The sequence below is a fragment of the Lytechinus variegatus genome, chromosome 8 (genome assembly GCF_018143015.1).
Source record: "Lytechinus variegatus isolate NC3 chromosome 8, Lvar_3.0, whole genome shotgun sequence".
Taxonomy (NCBI): Eukaryota; Metazoa; Echinodermata; class Echinoidea; order Temnopleuroida; family Toxopneustidae; genus Lytechinus; species Lytechinus variegatus.
The window spans coordinates 29,474,396-29,486,926 of NC_054747.1; the positions used below are offsets into that span (position 1 = coordinate 29,474,396).

The window sequence follows — 12,531 nt, forward strand, 5'->3', positions numbered from 1 at the left end:
AACCCCCCCCCCCCTCCCCCTCCCTCTCCCCCTTTCTCTCTCTTTCTTTCTTTCTCTTTCTTTCTTTCTTTCTTTCTCTCTCTCTCTTTTTTCTCTCTCTCGTCTGCACCAGTGATAAGTGTTTAGACGACACAGAGCATACACACTTATTTGTTTTGAAAATAAAACGCCGTAATTAAATATTGTTTTCAGTGCTTGAAGTAGATAGATGCAAATAGCCTGCTGTAATTGAATAAAGAAGGGGGTGATAGCCATGTCTTAACATATGGGTTTAATGGTAAACAACATAATTATCCTTACTGTAGACAGATAGATAGATGAATGCTTTAAAATTCTATTATTGGAATGTACGACCACGATTTTTTTTTTACTTGGGAGGGGGATCGAGAATCTGGGCCACTCTTAGAAATTTATCGCATAATTATTTAAATATTTTTAAGGTTTGGTTGTGATGGCCATCATGTACTCCAGAAACCCATCACATAAATTTTGGTGATTAATCGTAAATTTGATGTTTAAGATTAATATTTGAACATTGTTGATTATGTGTTGATTTAAAAGAAGAGAAATGCGAAAACAAAGTATTCTGTCGCGAAAGTCAATCGTACGATTACTCGCTAAGTTTTGTGTAACGAGGGCCTGGAACAATCCACATCATCATAATAATAATAATAGTAATAATAATACTAATAATAATGGTAATGGCAATGATGATGATAATAATGCATCACCTATATCACATAATAAACAGAGAGTTTCTCTATGCACTTTACAATAGAGGACACAAAATAACACATCATAAAATAAAAAAGAAATAGACCTATGAATTACAGTATTTTTTACCTAATATTTGAACTTACAATTGTTACCAATAAAATATTTACCAATACTATACTACTCCTAGTGATGAATTACGGAAAAGATCGGTTTTAACTACGGACTAGAAAGTTCAATAAGTGGATGCCTGTCTGATATGAAGGGGTAATTTGTTTCAAATGGTTGGGCAAGCTGTAATAGCAAATGATCTACTACCATAAAATCATGTGTGGGTTTGGGGAATTTGAAGAAGTGTTTGTTTGCTGATCAAAGGTTACGGGATGGATTATAATCATACAGTAAATTGCATAAGTGTGATCGAGATGAGCCATGCTGAGCTTTAAGAACAAAACAAAGAAACAAAAATGTAATGCGCTTTCAAAAAAGTGTAATGTGAATGCGATGTAATGTAAAACTGCAATGTAAATGTAATGTAATACACCATCATCATCAAAATCATCATCAACATCATCATCATCATAAACAACAACAACGTCATCAACATGATCATCAACAAAAAATCATCATCAACATCATGCAAACATCACCAACTTATCAATATCATCATCATGACTATCATCATCAAGATCAACATCTTCAACGTCAGCAGCAGCATCATCAAATCAAAAGTAATACAAAAAGTGTAAACCATTGTGCTAATGTTTCACATTGTGTATAAATCGGTTGTTTGTACCAAAAGGCGTATATACCTAGCTTGTAATTTTCTGCATTGAACCCATACTATTTGTATAATCATTATGCTGAAGACGATTCTTTTTAAGTTGTTATTGTGTTTGTAGTAATCCTGCTAATCATTGTACGGTGTGGTATTTCCTGTAATAAATGTCATGCGTCTTTTTTTATGTTTGCAAGTATTTATTTTCATCTACCCTTCATGAAAGAGAAATACCAATTGTCCATTGTCAGGAATTTATTTCAAATGTTTCATATTTTTTTTACAAAGGTCTTTGTAGAATTAATTTGTAAATGTCATCTGCTATAGGTAACATTTTATGTGCTGATGTATATTATTGTTTCTTGATATTTGTTCCATCTCTTGGTAGATATTTACAGTTTCCAAAGTCGCCTCTTCGATAATGTCAATATTAATGTCGTTTCCATAGTGATTAAGTTACGTCATGCAGACCTGCTGTTCATACCGAACTCATGTTAAACCGCTTCGTGTCTGTATTAACATTCCTCGAGATCATATTTTTAAAGGCTTGTTTTAAGATTATTTTTCTTTCATCTTTAAGGTACACCTTTAAATCTCATAAACTGACAGTCCTATTTGAAATAGGGTGATGTATTTGTTTAACGCGATGGCTCATTTCGGATGGACATGACGTCTTTTTTTTTACCTTCTACAGGGCCATATTTTGCTCTGGCCTGGCATTGAGCACTCATGGAAACTTCAACCAATCCTTTACATTATAATTTTGTCAAACAGTCAGTTCGTCTTTCATCTAAAACACCTACCTTGCGAATTATCAGGTGCGGCGCAAGAATTTTCAGATAATGGGCAAACTGACCTTAAGTTGACATCTTTTTTTATAATACGGGTAATTTAGAGTTATCTGACCCCAAAACTCTTTTTTATGCATTTAATTCTTCGTTTTCCATTTTCCCTTCTTTTTGTTTCCTTGGATTTTATATTTTTTCTCACAAATTTATAATTGAGAGGGGTTGCACACCTGCACCCCTTGGGCGCTATTCCTAATTATCATAAAGAGAGGTATATCTGGGCCCCGTCTTACAAAAAGTTACAATTGATCCGATCAATCGCAACTATGGACGGCCAGCAATGTAAACACCTTTTAAGCATGATTGTTCAAAGTATTTTCTAGTTATGATGTATATTCATGCATTCATTGTTTCCTTGAAAAGTCACTGCGCTTATTTTTGTTTACAAAGTACATTGTGCAAACTTCCTGTAGAAAAAATTATGACACTGATGGATTTTCATAGAGTTACGATTGATTGGATCAATCGTAACTCTTTGTAAGACGGTGCCCAGGTCATTTGTTTGGAATTCATGACGAATGTGCTATTTTCATTCAACAATTTTCACCAAAGACTTTTTTTTTTTCATTGTCATGAAGGATATTTGATAAAAATATTATCTGTCCTTGAATTCCTAATATCAGAACATAGTCCCTCACATTGTGCCGTAAATACCTGAGCAATTCATTATATGGATTAAAAATTATGGTCCTTGCCATTGCAATTACCAACTCAATTAGCGACCTTGTCTATAGGTTCGCTTTCAACATTTTAAGCGAGTGTTTTACGACTGACTTGGGAAGCCGTTATGAATATTTTATTGCATTGAGCCATTGTTGCAGCCGACGGCATACCTACATGCACTCTTCAAGGACTATAGGGTTCTCGCATGCAAGTAATTAATCACTGAACTACCCATATCAATTTGTAAGACTAAATTACATGATTTTAACATGTAATTTAAAAGAGAAGAAACTAAGAGTAATATTCCAAAATATATTTTTTTTAATCTGCGTATATAATTGTTTGGATTATACGAGACAGGAAAATAGAAGAAAACATGTCTCATCCTTGAATATGTCAATTTTCATTCTCATTTTGACAGATTTCGTTTTATTTTGATATGTAGGCCTACAAATCCGGGGGTGACAGCTAATATTCCAAATAATTACTCATTTTCTTCTTTTCTCGTCTCTTCTCCTTCTCCTTCTTCTTCTTCTTTCTCCTCTTTTTTCTCCTTCTTCCTCTTCTTTTTCTTCCTCTTCTTCTACTTCTTTTTCTTCCTCTTCTTCTTTTCTTTCTTTTTCCTCTTCTTCCTCTTCTTCTTCTTTTTCTCCTCTTTTCCTAGTTCTTTCTCTTCTCCTTCTTATACCTTTTTATTTTTAAAATATGCTATTTTAAAAAGAGGTTTTTCTTTATGAAAGGTTTTTTCTTCTTCTTCTTCGTCCTCTTCATTTTCTTAATCCTCTTTTGAATTTAATCAATTTAATCCTCTTATGCACTATATTCATGTTTTGTCTTTTCTCTCCTTACCAAGAGGAATGCCACCCGAAAATATATATATTTTATTCATTAATGCATCTTCCCCATCCCCATGTGTACACAATATATCCAAATAAGAATTTGGTATTATGCAGCACTCTGTAACATTATCCCGAGTTTAATAACAGAAATCCTTTCATCGGATATATGCTGCATGTATTCAAGTTTTTCACTTATTATTGACAAAGCATCTTTAAGCCGTCTCCGTACAACCTATTATTTGGGTTTTTCCTTTAAAAACCTTTTAGGTATAAACGTAATATGTTTCAGCAATGGGAAAACGATTTAGGGGTGTAAAACAAGAGAAATATCAATAAAGACGATGAAGTGTGAAAAATAAAGCAAAATATACGGTAAAAAGGAGACTTTGATCAAATGTTTAAAAAGCCTGCGATTGATAGGAAGATTCGTCCCCAAAATTAGAAGAAAAAAAAACTGTCCTAAGTTGTTCCATGACAAAAGTGGGCACAATAATACATGCATTAATTACGCTAGATTCCACCTGAATATTGGGTATATTTTCATACCAGTAAATGTATGATTGTGAATATTGCGGCGATGTCCTTTTTCAATCATGTTTAGCTTTCAAGAGTGAATGTTTAAAATTCAATAGTAAGAGAATGAACACTTTACTAAATATTCACATAAATAAGACAAGTGTGCAGAATCAAAAATAGCCTCGTGATTGTTTCTTTTCAACAGATTGAATTTTAAATAATTTTTTAATGATAAAGTCTTATGATTACGTAAATACATGAATGCAATTCAAAACAGTTTCATGATTGGAGTCTTTGTAATATTGAGGAAAAAAGTTTAAAGACAAAAATTGTACTAATAACGGTGTTATCTTTTCATTTTCTTTTTGGCTCTTTTCTTGAATACAGAATCAAGAAATACGGGTTCGAATTCCTATAACCTGATTGTGACGATACAGAGCAACTCATCGATAATATTCATCATGCCTTGCCTTGTTGGGATGTCCCTATTTCTCCTTATGGTGGCTGGTTATAAAAGATGTCGGGAACATCGAAAAAAGGACGTCCTCCTTCCCCTCTCCAAACGCCAGGTGGCGCTACACAGGTCAAGCGACACTTCTTCCCTGCAAAGGTCAGTATTAGGCATCACAGGCCTAATTCATTTCCCATAGATTCGTGTGTTAAAGTGGCACTTAAAAGGAATTCATAAAAAATTAGGAGGAAATTCTAGGGTTAAATGTTTACTACCAGTGGATAGGATAAATGTCTGACATTCCATATTTGACCAGTAAAGGGTACCTCGACCGGCACATTTGAAAAATAAATCGGCATTTATGTAGACAACACCTGACAGGTTCAAATCCATCACTTCAGAGAGTAAAATGGCAATAACTCTTCCGCCTGTAAAAAAAAGTTCCAAGTAGTGATATATCTTTCCAATTTCGAAAAGGGGAGTTCAGTAGGTACCCTCCCTAGAATCAGTCTTAGATTGTCAATAATATCCATTCAATTTTGTCAATCAGCAATATCAAATTTAAAAATTGAGCTATGCATGGGTTGGCTCGAATGAATATCTTTTGCCTGCCAGTTGTAGTTAGGATCGTGTGACCTATAGCGACGAAACCCTCTCATCAACGAAACTGCGGTCCAAACCGACCGGTGTCATGTTAGTCGAAATATCGTAATAGCGTTGGTCGGTAGGGGGTCCACCTGAAATTTTGGGATGGAGACGGGTAACAAATTGACTAGCAAAAAAAAAGTTATCAACCAAAATTTTAGGAGGGACCACCAAAATTTTCTGACAAGCAAAAAATATTATAAAAAAAAGATTATCAAACAAAATTTTAGGGGGACCACAACATATTCAGAGGGGGTCCACTTGAATTTTTTCGGGGGACGCAGGAGAAAACATGAGAAAAAAAACTGACAAGCAAAAAATAAAGTTCTTAACTAAAAATTAAGGGGGGACCGCCCCCCCCCCCCACCTCAAATCTAGGGGGACCTGTCCCCCCCCCCCCCCCCGCTTCCGCCGCCTATGCCCCTCCATCGATATTCCTCGGTGGCGCTCCTTATTGTACGTAATGTTTGAGTGACATAAATAGTGTTAATGCACTATCATACCGACGAAAACATTTAAGACCAACCAAATCTATTATTAGCATTGACATTATTATTATCATAGGACATATAGGAGATGCCGTGTCCGAGACAATGGTCTTAGGGGTAAACTGCCGATTCGTCTTTTGCCAACTGGTCCACTTATCACATGGTCTACCTTCATTTAGTCTTATGCCATTCCGTCCATCAACATTTCTTCTAACAACCATTTGGTCCAATAACCATTTGGTCCAATAATCACTTCGTCTAATCACCAGTTCGTCTACAAACATTTCGTCTACAAACATTTCGTCTAATTACCAGTTGGTCTCATACCTACTTTCTTTTCATTAATTTCGCCCAATTAGCACTTATCCAATCAGACCAAATTGTTTATGGACGACGTGACTATTGGACAAACTGGTTATTAGAAAAGAAATTGTGATCTATTAACGAAGTACTGTATGCAAATCATCATGACTAACGAGATATATCATTTAGTATGTCATGTATGGGAAAATTGCTGTATTTTGATATTTAAAATAGCCGCCATTTTGAATATCAAGAAAAATGTTTTGTACAAAATTATTTTTTCAGAGAGTATTTCACTCCTGCCTCACAATTTCATACATTTTATAGCCAATGTGCGGGTAATTTTATGATTTTCATGGGTACTTTGCATATTTTGGCGGCCATATTGGATTTTGCCAATTTGCAGAAAATGCTCAAGGTTTCTTTTCACTCCTGCCACACAATTTCATGCATTTTATAGCCATTGTGCGGTTATTTTATGATTTTCATGGGTAATTTGCATATTTTGGCGCCCATAGGAAAATGCTCAAGGTTTCACGAGTGGCATCATTCAGATTCGTAATCAGCACCAACAAATATTGTATATATGAAAAAACAAGGTTTAATCAATTTTCTATGGGCCCTGGACTAATATTGAAAACAGCAAAAAACAATTTTTTGTTCACATGTTCACTCTCGACGAATTTCGAACGGATCCATCTTATAAAAGAAATTGCCACATTTCCTGTTTGTCAAAAATAAATTAGGTTTGTTACCACTAGCCTGAAGACTTTACTTTCCTATTGAGCTTTTCTTCCGTAAAGAGGGGATAAACTCATCAAAATTTATTGAACACTGAAAATTACCTTGTTTGCATGCATCGGTCTATTTCTTTATAATATAATTTCCTTTATTCTTTCATACTTTTCCAATTACTTATTAAACACAAACGATAAATATCGTGTTGAAATCCTGGAGGGGTAAATCGGTAGGATAAATCGTTGCGGCATTCTCTTTTTATTCCCGAAGACGATTACTGCTCTCCTTTATATATTTTTAAAAATATTCTGATAATGACTTATAATTTGACTTTATACACAGTATTTGATTTATTTTGTTTTGTAATCGTCCCTCCCAGTTGAAGCAATTTTCTACCCACGTCTACAATTTGAATCACTACATGAAAAATATAATATTGTGGGGGTTTACAAGATGAAACTGGTTTGAAAATCGCGTGTTTAAGCTTTAATGAGTTAAATCACAATTTGCTCAATTTCATCATGCTTTTATCGGCAAGCATCATCATGGAAGATCAATTTTTTAGGAAAATCACACAGTCACTTGATTTGGAAAAGTCAAGCATCGAACCAAGTAAAAGGCTTCCGGGAAGGCTTCCTCGTGGACTATTATGAGCCTTAATTGGGGTCTATACAGAGCGTATAAAAAACGGGACAGTTTTAAAAAGTCTATAAAAAAATTCGTTTCAAATTATTATATCTATATTTTGATGTTAATAGATGCTCTAAGATCTTGTCTTTGAAATGCTATTTAAAAAAATAAATTTTGTTCATGCTTGAGCGAACACGGGACGTTTTTGTCGGGGGTTCAAAAAGAGGCTTGCGCCAAAATGGCAGAAATGAGAAAGTTGATGATAAGACTTTTGGCTAATCAGCAGACTTCCTCTTAACCTTTTCATTATCTTTAACATAATTTTCGAATTATGCTGTCAAATTTCATTTACAGAATTTATTTATTTACCTGAATTACTTTGTTTTTCATTTAAACTTCTTTTACCTTTGAATTTTCCTTCATAAGAAAGAAAAGAAGAGAATTTTTGTCTACCCAAGTAAGAAGATTTGCATTATTAATTGGCGAATTGTAATTATTCAAATCCTTTTATGTGAAACAAATTATGTTATGGTACCTTTAATAATTATTAGGAGAAACAAATTATGCTATGGTACATATAAAAGACATGAATCCTATTTGCAAGGGGTTATTGAATCCTTTACCAAGTTTAATTATGTGCTTGATAGGACAAACAGGAAAGGAATCATGTCTTTTAATAGCAATGGTATATTGAGCCAATTTCGAAGGAACAAGATATGGCAGATCGGGTAAAATATATTAAAAAGTTGTGAAGCGAACAAGCAAAAATTTCCACTTTTTCTTAAAATATCCAATCTTGTAATTTGAACTAATATTCAGAAAATGATATTGTATTTTCCTTTCTATGTTTTCTGTCATTTTCCTTTCCAGTTTTTTTCCCTTGGTCATCTTTTTTATTGGGGGGTACCCCGAGTCCCCACCCTCAGTATGCCACTGTTTAAAGGCACCAATATGGTGCCTTTAAACAGTGGCATAATGGGCTATCACAAAATGAAAGGATTTGAAAAAAAAAACACGCTCTCCCATACTTTGGTTTAAAAAAATGTTCTTGCCTAAAGAAGGAATATTCAAAGCTACAATAGAACATATTACAAAGGAACAACAACAGAACTATTCAAGCAAATAAGTAGATTTGGAAATGAATTTTGACCGCATAATTCGAAAATTATGGCAAAGATAATGCAAATGTTAAAGGGGAATGAAACCTTTGGAACAAATAGGCTTGTGTAGAAACAGAAAAATCAAAGAATAAGAATAAAGGAAGTTTGAGAAAAATCGGACAAATAGAAAGTTATGAGCGTTTGAATATTTCAATCACTAATGCTATGGAGATCCTCCCATTGTCAATGCGACAAGGATGTGTGATGTCACTGATGAACAACTTTCCCTTTGGTGGACTATAAAATACCCTCAAAATGTCTCTTTTTGCTTTTTCTTATGATGATACAAACTCTTTATCCATGATGTATTCTTGAAAAATATGTATTACATGCCCTCATGTAGAAAGAACACATGATTTATGGATAGATGTGATAAAAGAGGCAATTTAAGTGAAATATATACTAAAGTAATGGGGAGAGTTGTTCACAAGTGACATCACACATCTCTGTCGCATTGCCAATTTGCTATCTCCATAGCATTAGTGATCGCAATATTCAAATGCTCATAACTTTCTCATTATTTGTCAGAGTTTTCTCAAACTTTCGTTGATCTATTTCTTTGATTTATCTGTTTTCACACAAGCTATCTTGTTCCAATGGTTTCATTCTCCTTTCAGAGGAAGTCTGCTGATTAGCAAGAAGTCCGACCATCACATTTATCAATTTATGTCATTTTGGCGCATGCCGGCTCCTTTTTTTACCCCAGACAAAATCATTCCGTGTTCGCTCAAGCATGAACAAAACTAAATTATTTAAATGGCATTTGAAGGATAAGACTCCAGAGCACATATTGACACCAAAATATAGAGATCATAATTTGAAACAAAAATTTTATAGACTTTCCAAATCTACCCCGTTTTTTTTATACGCACTGTAAATATATATATATATATATATATATATAATTATCATCCCATAGAGCAAATTATTACCAAATTATCAATCTTTATAAAAATTTTGACAGATTTTAACCAAGAGTTTTATAGTGTGATAGAAAATGGATGAAGAGAACAAAGGTAGGCGTAGCTTAAATCAAGGTTCCCCAGAGCCATCTACCCTTTTGAAAAATTGGTGATCCCGAAAACTGCCGGAATCGAACCCGGGCCCCCAGCTTTGAACGCCGCGGTATATAGGGTCAATAACGATGTATATATAATATATATATATATATATATATATATATATATATATAATTTCCACGCTCCCTTCTCTCTCTCTCTCTCTGTCTATTTCTTTGTAGGTATCTTCTTCTAATCTCTCTTATCTCCAATGTCCACATAGTTCCTATAACCTATCTGCTCTCTCACACAGGAAGGGGATGCGGAACTGTTCAGTAGATTTCTACATGGTCAATCCCCCCCCCCCCTTCCTTATCCCCTCCTCCTCACATGCTCACACACACGCCCACACCCCACACTCGCACACACATTTTATAAACCACTCTGCGGCCCCTGACTGGTAATAACATGCATAGCTTTGTCGATCAAGGTTCTGTAACACAAAGGTTAGATTTGGATTTAGATTTATTCATTTTCCGTTCACAAAGCACAACAAAATCAAAGTAACAATACATAGTCAAATTTAAAGTACAACATCAATCAGAATAATGCATAAGAATTAAAAGGTATAAGCAATGAGAACTAAGGCGAAGTAAAGTAACTTTGACTAATAACTATATAAAATAGAACGGAGGGGCTTGCCAAGAAAAGCAAAGCTTGTATCGGAGGCAAGCCCCTGTAACTTAGTTTCAATAGGCTAGCGATTAATCGTATGCTTGATTTTCAAGATTGATTATACATTGTAGTAAATGCAATCAACATCATACACCATTTGCAGCACACATTGTGCTCCACTCAACCCAGGTGAGGTAAATGGGTACCTGGCGGGAATAATTCCTTGAAATGCGTGTGCGCTGTAATCTGAGTAATTACGGCTGTCATGCTCCAGCTGGGGTAATAATATCCAAGTCCTTTGGAAGCGCATAGAGACATTATTAATAATATGATATGCGCTATACAAGAACTGTATATTATTATCATTGTTATTTGTGTAATAGTTGTTATTTTTTTCCTTTTTGTCTCATAGATCGCGTAAATCAATCTTGCAGAACAGCACCAGGTCATCGGACTTCCATGACAACGTTTCGATGACCCCAAAGGTCACAGTTCACAGAAACGGAGGCCATTCGCCTTTCATTCAACAACACAGGTTCAACGAAACCCTGTACGACGATAACGGGTTATCGATCGACAAGGATGATCGCGATTACAACAAAGCACTTATAACAGACGGTAAAGAGACATCGCAAATCCGGGTTTTCGTTCATCCTCATCGTATGACGCCCTCACCGAGGAAACCGTCATCATCGACGTCGGTCGCTGACAGCGACCACGACATTTCTTACGGCGAGATCAACCCTGTATTCGAAGGCGACGATTGTGAAGACGAAAATTGCGAAGACGCATTCGGCGGAATTTTTGAAGTTGATAAAGGAGGAGGGCGTAGACGAAAGAGAGTCGTCACGAACCAAGAGAGTGTCCAAAGTGACATCACGACTGATGGTGGTATGACGTCACATCAGGGAGAACACTCGTGTAGTTCGGATTCATATAGTGCCTGTGACGTGTGCAAAGACTATGAATTGGGTCCAAACGGGCCTTCCCTTGCCGTTACGAAATTATGACAACATGAAACTACAGCAATATATAATGTGTGTCGTTTAGCCTAACAAAAATCATATTTTCTAATTTATGAAAACAAATTATATACGAGAATTATATTGGATTAATGTGTCTGTACTATTTGATAAAATTGTTCTATTGTTGAATGTTTTGAAACGATTATGCTAATTCTGTTTTCATTCTTCACCATTTTATCACATGAAACTTTCATCTTGTTTTTGCACATTTCGACGAGGTTATGAATGCCATCATAATGCGTTATTCTTTGGAGTGATATTTTTGGATGTTTGAGGTAAAGTCAGACGTTGATAGCGGAATATGCTCAATCAAATGCGAACACATTGACATTAAATAGCCAATAGTTTGCTTACATTTTGCTTAAGGTTTATCTTTCTCTATATTTACTGCCATTACGTGCAATCATTTCAAAAAGTATTTAAATTTAGAAAGCTATGAAAGCTTAAGTTTGCACCCTAACTGAAAAGGGGTGGTACATTTTGGGTGTAATCTTGCACAGCAAAAAAATCCGGTGTTGATTTAACACCAGTCTGGAATATATATATGTCCAAACCAGACAGGTATTGAAATAACACCAGTTTGAAATCAAACCGAAGCTGTTTTAATACTAATTGGTGTTGTACAAACACCTATCTGGTTTTAGACCAAAACGAAACTGGTGTTGTTAAACACTTCTCCGGTGTGCACATATATAAGTTCCGGGTTGGTGTTAAATCAATACCAGAGTTTTTGCAGTGTGCACCCTAATATGGTGCAAAATGCACCTATTTGTTATTGTTTGCACACAGAAATGTTTGTTTGCACCCAAAAAGATGCAACTTTGCACTCTTCAGAGTACAATATTTAACTTTCAAAAAGTTCATATTTATGTCGTTATTACAACTTGATTTGATATGTGATTGTTGATAACCTATTTTTATGTTCTTTACCAAAATTATGCATTCGTTTTTTATCATTACTATTAAACTGTAAGTCGGTATATTCACTTTTCATAATTATCATTGTTGTAATAAATGAATAGCAGTTGGTAGAACATTGTATTTTTCAGAAGTTTTGACA

At 34.8% G+C, this 12,531-nt stretch overlaps 1 pseudogene; it reads left to right on the plus strand.

Moving 5' to 3' along the window:
- The first annotated feature begins 4,748 nt into the window (after window positions 1-4,748).
- LOC121420803 lies at window positions 4,749-12,030 on the plus strand (annotated as a pseudogene).
- Window positions 12,031-12,531: the final 501 nt, after the last annotated feature.